This window comes from Rhincodon typus, chromosome 40 (assembly GCF_021869965.1).
Source record: "Rhincodon typus isolate 14 chromosome 40, sRhiTyp1.1, whole genome shotgun sequence".
Taxonomy (NCBI): Eukaryota; Metazoa; Chordata; class Chondrichthyes; order Orectolobiformes; family Rhincodontidae; genus Rhincodon; species Rhincodon typus.
The window spans coordinates 6,036,581-6,048,506 of record NC_063371.1 but is presented as its reverse complement, the minus strand read 5'-3'; positions in this window follow the sequence as shown (position 1 = coordinate 6,048,506).

The following is an 11,926-nucleotide window of genomic DNA, read 5'->3' as shown; positions in this document are numbered from 1 at the left end:
ACATTTGTCACACAAAGCTCCAGGAAAGGCTAATACATTTTGCATGGGACTGCTAGTTATTTGTCCTCACAAATAAATGCAAATTATTATTGAAGGCTGCTGCTTTGATAGTCTCAAAGCTGCCAAAATGAAGCATGTATCATGACAGTCTGTGCAACATTCTCTTTTTATTCATTTCAAAAAATATACTTTATTCATCAACATAATCTATAAGTATGTGCAAAAGGTTCTAAATCATATCTGCCTAGGTCTTTGCAGAGAGAGAAAAAAGAAACAAAACATTGGAATTTTGACATTTCTCCGAGTTTCTCTGTAGTTGCAAACCACAAAGGCATTTTCTACTTATTTGGGTAACTATGTTCATTTTGAGACAAGAGAGCCTGATAACTAAATAGACTCTCATTATACATTGGCAGAAAGACCCCAGACGGCAGTCTTTCTCCATTGCACCTTGTTTCAAGTGAATATCACGTCTCCCGTCAGTGTACCCAGCAATGATATCGCTGAGATGGGCAGATCCTATAGTACAATGCACCAACATGCTTCATTGTCAGCCGACGTTTCTCATGAAATAAGCAATGCCTGTACCATTTTGATTTCACTGGTACAGGCATTGCTTGAGCAAGTGGGATTGTTCTGAACAGCATCTCAAAACATATAATACTTGAATCTTCCTGAAAAGACAGGCACGTGACCAAAACATTTTCGTCTTGCACTCGACAGAACAAATACAAGAATGCCATATCACGACAATTTATGCCTCAGACTGGTTGACAACCCAACTCTCATTGGCTATGATGTTGACATGGAGAAAGTAGCGAGGATCTACAGGCACCCCAGGATGCTGTGAAATTGAAAGAAAAACATGCGAGCATATTTGTTTGGAAAGAATAGGTTTCTGCATATGGAACCTGAACCACTAGCAGCGAGCATAACCGAGCCACATCATGAGTTTGGCAGATTCTGTCCAATCGCAATTAACAGCTGATATCGTTTTGGGTTTTTCAAGTGGGAGGTTGCTTGTGTCCAGCCTGTACTGGCCTGCCTTTTCTTTAGTCAGGTAAATTGTCGTGGTCATCTGAAATTTGGCATTCTTGTGATTGTCCAGATGAAAGGCTTCAGTGACATCTTGTTTTGTTCAGCAAGATTTAAGTTCCCTGCTTTTCTTTGATGATAGCATCTTTTACATTTATCTAAAAGAAAGAAAGCTGAAGGGAATCTGGACAGGGTGTGTAGATGTGACAACAGACAATGCATGTCTGAAATTACTGTTCTGATGCCAAGGGGTACCAGACCAATACATTCAGGGTCAGAGTCATAGCCTTGCTCATTGTATCCCTTCTTCTCTCCTTTGCAAACAGCATGGGCTGGTAGCTGCATGGAAACCTGTTAAGTGTGAGCCTTCACAACCAGATCAATCCAAAAAAGCAAACAGTCAAACAACAGACACACCAACACAGAGTGTGTTTCCATTGTCCTGACATATTTACAATGTAATGTGTTATGGACCAGACAAGACCCCCTCAAAATATGTTAAGACGCTAGCCTCGATCCTAACCCTTTCTTGTTTTAAAGGTTCCAGATGCAATTCGATTGGTCAAACGACCAGAAGTGTATTCATACACTTTAGTTAAAATGCAACAAAAGAAAGAGGAAATTGGAAAAACGTAACTCTATTGGAAAACTTAACAAAATAATAGATTATCTTACTACTAAACTGTAACTGTTCCAATGTAGCAACATTCCAAGACACACGCTTGGTAAAGGCAAAGTCAATAAAATAGATTGTCTCACATGAATTCTAGCAGCCCAGGAGGAAAAACATCAAGAGAAAACTCTGAGAGAGTGCAGCAGGGAGATGTCCTGCAGCTTCCAAACCCAACTTCAAGACCCCAGCAACAATTGCTAGTGAAAGACAAAAGTCCTGGTGTTCTGTGGGAGCTTGAGCACACCATTCAGTTCCAACTATAAAAAAAATCCCAAGGTCTCACAAACTGTTTACTCCAGTGGGTGTGCATAGACTGCTCTTCACCTCTCCCTTAAAACCTCTCCTCAAAAAAAAGGACAAGATACACCTCTCAAAGTCATACTATTGTCACAAATAACACAATCTGCATCACTCCATCACAGGACGTGGTGACAATGTATAAAAGGCTGGTCAGGCATGATTTGCTTGAAAGCCCTTCAATAAATCACATGGTTGTGGTCACTTAACAAAATGCAGTAACCTTCATTCTCAATCCAATGAAAATATGGAGGTCACTGATTTCTTTCTCTGCCTCTCTGCGTCATGATTCACTGTGCCTGAAGATGATGTCAGTGAAGTGGTGCCCCCACACCACACCTAGTGAAGAATCTACTGGTCTTGGAGGGAAACACAAAGTTGATTTATCAAGCTGATACCCAAACTCTCAGGGTTCCCTTGTGAGGAGAGCTTACACAAAACCACAGTGACATCCTACGCCGTTTGGAAGGTGAATTTGGTCAAGGTTATCATGATATTAAGGGGAATAAGATGAAAAGGGGGAATCTGTTTCTAATAGCTGGTGATTCTGGGACTAAGATACAAGGTCTAAAATTTGGAGCCAGACCTCTCATGAGTTGGGGGGGGTACACCTTGGAGGGCTCATCCAGCGAGGCCAGGTGGAAAGAGCTCAGGTATAGGAAGGGTGCAATCAGTTTGATGGGATTGTATTACAGGCCTAGCCCCCAACAGCCAGCAGGAGATAGACATGTGGATAGATATGTGGACAGATTATGGACAATGTAAAGACAACAGGGTTATTGCGGAAGGTGATTTTAACTTCCCCTATATTGAATGGGACTCACTTAGCCCCAGGGGTTTGGTGGTGGTGGTGGGAGGGAGGGTGTGTTTTGGTGGGCGTGGAATTTGTTAGGTGTGTGCAGAACAGTTTTTGGAAACAATACATAAATAGTCCAACTAAGGAAGGGGTCATACTACATCTGATATCGGAGAATGAGTCCAGCCAGGTGATCAAAGTTTCAGTCGGGAAGCATTTTGAGAACAGTGACCGTAATTCTGTAAGTTTTAAGTTAGTTATGTATAAGGATAAGAGTGGTCCTCAGGTGAAAGTACAAAACTGGGGGAAGGCTAACTGCCACAATACTAGACAGGAACTTCAGATTATAGATTTGGGTGGCTGCTTGAGGGTAAATCCATATCTGGCAAGTCCGAATTTTTTAATTGTCAGTTGTGACCCAGGGTTTTAGTTTTCTTTCAGTTGTTGAGGCTGGGGTGTTGGAGTTGAAGCTGTGAGATACATTCTGTCAGTATTCCTTTGCCTGGACTGGGAGAGGTTGCAAGTGAAGAAATATCTGGTTTGCTGAATTTGCCTTTGCCAAGGGTGTGTTTATGGGATTTTTGCTATATTGGAACAGTTAATGAGTAGTAGTTAAATAATGTATTACTTTGTTAAGTGTTTAAATAGAATTAGATTTATGCCAATTCTTCTTTTTTTGTTTGTGTTTTAATTTAGTGTAAGAATAAACTGTCTTATGCTTAAAACCTAATAGTTGGACCAATCAAATCACATCTGGAACACAGCATCTTACACTTGCCTTTTAAACAGGATAAAAGTTAGGGTCTAGGCTATCTCCTTGATATATTTTGAGGGGGTTTAGTCTACTTTAAAACAAGTGACAAAGATGATTGATGAGGGCAGGGGGTGGATATTGTCTTTACCAAGGCCTTTGACAAGGTACCTCATGGCAGGCTGAAGGTGACGTCACATGGGATCTGCACTGAGCTGGTCAGATGGATACAGAACTGGCTTGGTCACAGGAGACAGAGGGTAAGGGTGGAAGGGTGCTTTTCTGACTGGAGATCTGTGACCAGTGGTGTTCAGCAGGGATCAGTGCTGGGACCCCTGTGGTTTGTAATGTGTATATAAATGATTTGGAGGAGAATGTAGGTGGTCTGGTCAGTAAGTTTGCGAATGACACAAAGATTGGGGGACCTGCGGATAGTGAGCACGATTGCCAGAGGATCCAGCAGGGTGTGGATAGGCTGGAGACTTGAGCGGAGAAATAGCAGATGGAGTTTAATCTCGACAAGTGGGAGGTGATACATTTTGGAAGAAGTATACAGTAAATGACAGAACCCTGAGCAGCATTCACATAGAAGGGGCTCTAGGCATACAGATCCACAGTTCCCTGAAAGTGGCAACACAAGTGGGAAAGATGGTCAAGAAGGCATATAGCATGCTTGCCTTTATCGGTCAGGACCTTAGAGTATCAAAATTGGCAAGTAATGTTGCAGCTGTACAGAACTTCAGATAGTCCACATTTGGAATATTGCATACAGTTCTGGTCACCACACTACCAGGAAGATGTGCAGGCTTTGAAAAGGGTGCAGAAAAGATTGACCAGGCTGTTGCCTGGTTTGAAAGGTTTTATTTATGAGGAGAGATTAGACAAACTCTGTTTGTTTTCACTTGAACATCGGAGGCTAAGGGGTGATCTGATAGAAGTTAACAAAATTATGAGAGGCATGTATAGAATAGATAGTTGGAGTCTGTTTCCCAGGATAAAAAAATGTCAATTACTAGGGGATAAAGGTTGAAGGTAAATGGGGGAATGTTTAAAGGAGATGTGAGAGGAAAATGTTTTACACAGAGAGTACCTGGAATGCACTGCCAGAGGAGGTGATATAAGTAGATACGATAGCAAGATTTAGAATGCATCTTGATGGGGCAAAGTTGGGTAAACTGAGTGAAATGGCAATGAATCAATCATCAACAGATCTCAGTTCAAGGCAAAATGGGGTCAGGGCTGAAATCACTTCCTCCTGTTCAAAGGTTCCAACCAAACCCTTACAAACAAACCAAACTCAAAGATAAGAATGGAAGCCACAATAATCCATTGCTGTTTTCAGATGACAGAAGAGCAGCAATCACTAGACTGAGCACTCTGGGAAGGCCATTGGTGACATGTTCCATTGTCTGGTGACCATATGCACAACCACTTGGAAAGAAATATTCAATACATTGCCTAACATTCCTGTAAGTATGTAGTTCTGGCTGCTTTCAAACTCGCTTCCAGAGGTTTTTAGCAGCAGTCAATTCAAAAAGCATATGTCACAGCGTTCCCCGTTCAAAGAAATGAACAACGATTGGACTTAATATTGTTTTATTTTCTCACTTTTCTTTGAATGTGGGCAGTGCTGGCAAGGCTACATTTGTGACCTTGACAAGCTGACCATCAGCTATAGCCGTTACATTCCTTGTGATCATAGTGCTCCATGTTAGGTGTACAAGGATCCATGCACTATAGGCCTGCACACAAACAAACAAGCAATTGCCTTTCTTTGCTTTTTTCCCATTTGTTCATGTGACCTGGGAATTGCTACCTGGGCGAGAGTTTATTGCCCATGCCCTAATTACCCAGGAGAAGGTGATGGTGAGCCGCATCCTTGAGATGTTGTTGTTCATGTGGTGCAGGGCCAACTGCTATGCTGCACGTGGAGGAATTCCAGGATTTTGAGCCAGTGACAGTGAAGGAATGGCAACATACTTCCAAGTCAGGATGGTCATGGCTTGGAGGGGAACGTTCTGGGGGGCGGTGTTCCCATGTATTTGCTGCCCTTGTCCCACTGCGTTGGAGTGATCGTGGGTTTGGAAGGTGCTGTCGAAGCAGGCGAGTTCGATCAGTGACTGTGGAAATATCAAGAGTCAGATTCTTTTCACAGGGATAGTGTTCAGGAAGAGTGAGACACGTGACCAGCTTTCCCCTGGTACTTGCTATCTCATCCCAGTTTGCTGGGTTGTGTTGGTCAATATACGAAGGGAAGGAACATAGACAATTCAAGTTGGGGGTGGGCGAGGTGGGGGGGAAGGGAGGAGCTGCATGAGGTCTACATTGCAAAAGGGATGAAGAAGACTGAGGATATATGAGGCCATCACAGAATGAGAATTATTTGTTGCAGTTGTGGGTGACTGTGAATCAATGTAGATGTCTCAGGACAGGTGCATTTGGTGAGTGGGACTGAGCTGATGATAATTTTGGAGAGTTGGTAAAGACACCATGAAAACAGTCAAGCCCAGAGCTTCAGTAACTCATGTTTTACAATAGTCCAACTGCACTGCTCTCTATTTATAATAATGTCTGAACAGGTTGCTTCAGTGTGCCTATTTACTTAGTCATAACTGTGTTTGCCCTCTTTTAATTGTTGCAGAATATAATGCTTTGATTTTTGTGTAAACTGCTGTATTTGCTCATTCAGCTGTAACCTATTGTTTGAACACTGAATCAAACATCACATACTTGCTCATGTTGGAGCCCTCATTTCAGCATTGCCCTCGCCCTTCTCATGCTCCTGCTCAGCCCAGCAACTTTATCCAAGAGGAGCCAAGTGATCGGGACCAGGAAGGATCTGCGTCAGCTCAGTTCACTGAGGACAACTGTGGAAATCTCCCAATCAGTCTTAGAACGCATGGGCAGGGACAGAGAAATCACCCAGTTGTGAGAACTCAATGAGCAAGTAAGCTCGCCATGGACCATTGAAACAGGCTATTGGAGGGGGTGGGGTAAATATATGAGGGAGAAAGGAATAAGAACTTAGAAACATTGTAACAGGCCATTTAGCCCATCGAGATAGATCTACCATTCAATTAAATCATGTGTCTACGTTTGCCTCGATATCCTTTCAATAGCTTAGAATAACAAAAGTATGTAAAAATCAGAATGAAGCACCCTCTTTGTGAGCAGTGGATTTGGAAATTCTGCTCCTGGCTTTAATTTTATAACTACATTCCCCAGTGATGGACTCTGCCACCAGCAAGAATCATTTTGAGTCATACAGTCACATGGAAGTGAAGCACAGAAACGGACTCTTCAGTCCAACACCTCCATGCTGACCAGATATCCTAAATTAATCTTATCCCATTTTCCAGCATTTGGCACATATCCCGCTAAACTGTTCCTATTCATGTACCAATCCAGGTGCCTTTTAAATGTTGTAATTGTACCAGACTCCACCACTTCCTCTGGCAGCTCATTCCATACACGCACCACCCTCTGCGTGAAAAAAGATGCCTCTCAGCTCCCTTGTAAATCTTTCCTCTCTCACCTTAAACCTGTGCCTCTCTAGTTTTGGACTCACCCATCCTCAGGAAAAGACCTTGTCTATTTACCCTGTCCATGCCCCTCATGATTTCATAAACCTCTGTAAGATCACCCCTCAGCCTCAGAGGCTCCATGGAAAATAGTCCCAGCCTATTCAGCCTCTCCCTGTAGCTTAAACCCTCCAACCCTGGCAACATCCTTGTAAATCTTTTCTGAACCCTTTCAAGTTTCACAATGTCCTTCCTGCAGCAAGGAGACCGGAACTGAACGTCATCCCGAGCGTTGGGCTAGACCGGTCTGGGTTCGTGGGGAGAGCAACAGGACGAAGAGCCACGCCTGTAGAGAGCCAGTGGGTGTGATGTTCACTTGGAGACAACTGGCAACTGGATCCCAGGGGGAGATGAGGTTAAAAAAAAGATGTGACACGGTGAATCTCCAACACACAGGGCAGTGGGAAACAGCCTGCTCTCCAGGGAAGCGTTTGGTCTCATCACCGAAAGGGCTCCTTGTCAGGGGAATGGCTCTGAGCGGGCGGATCTTTGAAAGGGCCAGTACGGCTTAGACGGACGGACTGGCCTCCTGCTTTGAATAAATATCTGGGAGAAGACATGAACGTTCTGCAAGGGTCCAGCTTACTTGCAGGAAGATGTGAAAGAACATGGGAGCCCGGGGGTAGAGGTCGCAGTGGGCTGTGCTGAGGGACTGTATCAGTGTAAACTGGCAGTGCACGGAGTCCTGGTGCATTTCTCGCACATTAATCAACCCGTGCGCTGGTATTTTCTGTCCGCCTGGGCCGGATTTCTTTTATTTGGAATTGAATAGCATTTCCGAGTGCAAAAGCAGCTCTCTTGTTCTGAATGTTACCGAGCAGGTTTCATCCCGTCCGGAAGGAGAGAGCAAATTGTCTGACGTTGCCAAGATGACAATGTGCTTTGGCCTGTGAACAGTCGCTGCAGATTAAGGGTTTGAGGATTTAATCCACTCCTAACTGCAAAAGCAAATTTCAATTAAATGAGGCTTTTGGCAGTCGCTGTGTTTGCTCAGCAACCACTTAACTTTCTGGCCAATGCACTTTTTTTTACCATCTGCTGATTTTCAAACCGTTTGTGCCCCTCTCCATCGTTTTTTTTTGTTTTTTGCTTTTGCTGTTAGTTGTGGAGGGATTGTTTTTTGAATTTCCCGTACTGAACACGGTGTGTTGTGATTCCAAAGTCACTAAGAAACCTCGTTGTTTCTGCCCAAAGTCTAAGGATACAGCTGTTGCCGTGGAGACTGTACCTGTAATCCCTGAACTGCAGAAACGAAGATATTCAAACATGAAGCTGCTGTACAAAGTGCGAGGAAATTACATCATGGTAATTAAATACTCCTGTGCACGGGTTTTGAGACAATCTAAAATACCCAGCGCACTTGTTTCTTTGCCTGCTCATTCTGTGTTAAATTCTGTGCGAGTCCAGAAGCTGGTTCATCGAACCAAGTTTTAATTTGAATTAAAAAAAACAAGTCAGCTCTCTCACTGAGCACTGTAACACTGAGGATGTTAGACTGACAAAGCCCAGGCCCTAGATTTGAACAGACAGGTTTTGAGGGGCTAAGTGGCCTTTTCCTGCTCCTACCTTCCTCCCATGTCCTGAGTTCCCCTTAGTGAAGGCTGCACTGGGTCCTTTCTTGCCAACCACAGAATTATCAGCTCCTGATCGCTGTCTAATTACCTCTTTTGGAAAGTGGGTACAAGCAGATGGCAGGTGAGAACAGGAAGGGCAGGGATGCCTCCAGAATTTTGTAGCTCACAGTCCATGCTCACCAAGATCAATGGGCAATAAAAGCTCTCCCCTGCTCACTAAGCCGGAAGCCAGTGTCACCCTGCCAGTAAACAGGAGACAAGTTTGAAACAAATAAATCACAAAGTGAGACCCCATGGCCTTCCCTATGCACTGTCGCACTGAAGACCAGGAGAAATGCTAAGGAACAGACCAGACCTCCACCGAAAGTATATTATGGAGATAGCCTAGACCCTAACTTTTATGTTTTTTAGAAAGACAAGGTTAGGGTGCTGTGTTTCGAATGCAATTCTATTGGTCTACCACTAAGCTGTAATCAAAACACACCTTATTCTTACAACACCGTTAAAATACAACAAATGGAAGAATTGGCATAACTTCATTGAAACACTTCACAAGATAATGTAGTATTTTACCATTAACCATCATCTGTTCTAAAAACAAAAATGCTAGAAATCACAGAAGGTCAGAGCTCTGATGAAGAGTCATCTAGGCTTGAAACGGTAGCTTGCTCTCTCTCCATGGACACTTCCTGACCCACTCTGATTTCCAGCATTTTTTGTTTTCAGTAAAGATTCCAGCAGCTGCAGTAATTTGCTCCTCCATCAATTGTTCTAGTATAAGCAACTTTCCATTAACACATCCTGTAGCAAAAATGCAATTCAGCGGAACAGTTATTATTTTCACTTGCTATCTCTTCGCTCTTGCAGCAGAGAAACGTAGAAATATAGAAAATAGGTGCAGGAGTAGGCGATTTCACCCTTCAAACTCATGCTTCCAGCTCCAGCAACCGGTACAAAACCATCAACTAACTGAGGCAAAACTAGATTGCTTTTGGCTCTGTGTGACCCCTGACCCTGCCCGCTCATGATATTTTAAAAATAACAGTCAGGAGGAACTCAAAGTTGTTTAGCAACTGCTGTCCGAAGGAGACATTCTGGAATCACTGTGACAACACCCCTCCGCAAGAGAAACAGGACAGAACACACCTCTTAAAGGCACGGTGCTGTCACATTCTTCATCCATCACCGTGGTATCCCTTTGCAACCCCATGGCAATGTTGGGACAAACCTCCCCACAATTTTGGGCTGCCCTCCCATGAAGCTGTCACTGAAGCTGCATGTTGAAATGCACAGTAGGTCAACCCAGGAGCTTCTCTGAGCGGCATTCCTGAGATAATGGCAAGTTCTGACCGAGAATTGACCCTCAACCAGCGTGACCAGGGTGTAGCGATTTTCACACTGCTGTTTGCCCACTGACCATGGCATTATTTATTCCAGGCCAATGCTCACTGCCCAGCCTTACATTTCCCTGAGACATTAGCACTGAGTTGGCTTCATGGGCATTGCAGAGGGCAGCTATGAGTCAATCACGTTGCTGTTGGTCTGGAGTCACATGTAGGCCAGACACTGTGAGGATAGGATATTTCCTTCCCCAAAGGACATTCATGAACCAGACCGGATTTTACAACAATTTTTCATGGTGGCCACAGTTGGTGCTAATTTTGTATTCCGTGTTGGGATTTGAACCAATATATGCAGATTAGTAGTCCACCAACAACCACTATCTGCTCCATTTCTGTCTGTTTGCTGCATTACAACAGCAACAACACTTCAAAAGTAGTTGAGTGGCACTGATGTGCTTTGACCAGCCTGAGATATGGTGTGGTATTTTACAGATAAGTGTCCTGGCTTAGCCAGTTTCAGGTCAATAATAAGGCAGGAAAATGGCCCAGAATTTATAAGCTAACATATCAGATAGTGCAGTTTTAGCACCCATGCACCCCTCCCCCCCATAAAAGGAAGTCACTCATTAAACTTTAAGCAGCAGGTTAGTTTGAAGCTCACATTGCTATCCTGTAGACTTATTGTTTTATACACATAGACTTCAATTTGATTTTGTTGGTGGCACTCTCACCTGTGTGAGAGGTTTTTTTTATTCATTCACAGAAATTTAAGATAGAGATCTTGATTAGTCAAGAACTAATCAGGGGATCAACAGTTACGGGGAAAAGGCAGGAGAATTGGGTCGTGAAACAGATAAGCCATGATCGAATGGTGGAGCAGACTCGATGGGCCGAATGGCGTAATTATGCTCCTATAATTATGGTCTTATAATGTTCTGACCCATATTAGTACTTCATGTAACAGCACTAAAACAGGTCAGCTGATCTTTATCCACATTGTTGTTTCTGGGATCTTGCTCTGCGCAAATTATATGTCGTGTTTCCTTTGTTACAAAAGGACTTCAAAAGTACTTTGTTGGTTTTAAGGGATTAAGGGTCTCCTGAGATGTTGAAAGACGTGGCAAAAGTCCAGGTTTTGTTTTAAATGTCACTCTGAGGCTATTTAATGGGAAGAGAGGGGAAATCGAGAAAAAAAGTGTTCTAATGATTCAGAAAACTATTTCTCAATTTCAACGTAAAGTGCTTATCAGAAGCTTTTTAAGTTCAATCACAGAATGTGGGCATCACTGATTAGGCCAGCATTCATTGCCCATCCCTAATTACTGCAGAGGGCAGTTCAGAGTCAGCTATATTTTGGTGGGTCTGGAGTCACATGTAGGCCAGACCAGACAAGGATGGCAGTTTCTTTCCCAAAAGGATATTAGTGAACCAGATGGATTTTTCCTGACAATTGACAATCAGCTCACTGTCATCATTAGACTCTTAATTCCAGATTTTTGTTGGATTCAAATTTCACCTTCTGCTATGGTAGGATTTGAACCTGAGTATCAAAGAATTTTGTGGGTCTCTGCATTAAGAGGTCAGTGATTTTACCACTGAACCATCACCTCCCCTGTCAGGTTCTGGCCCTCTCCAGCATGCAGCACATCATCCATCCTAACAGTTGCAGCAGTTGCAGACAGGAGAAGTGATGCATTGTTTGAAAATCCTTCCTGCAGTGCATCAGCTTTCTACTGCTGTGAATGTAAAAGCAAAATCTCATGACTCTGTTGCAAAAAAGAGCAGGGTTTTCACCTGAGATAGTAGGAACTGAAGATGCTGGAGAATCTGAGATAACACGGTGTAGAGCTGGATGAACACAGCAGGCCAAGCAGCA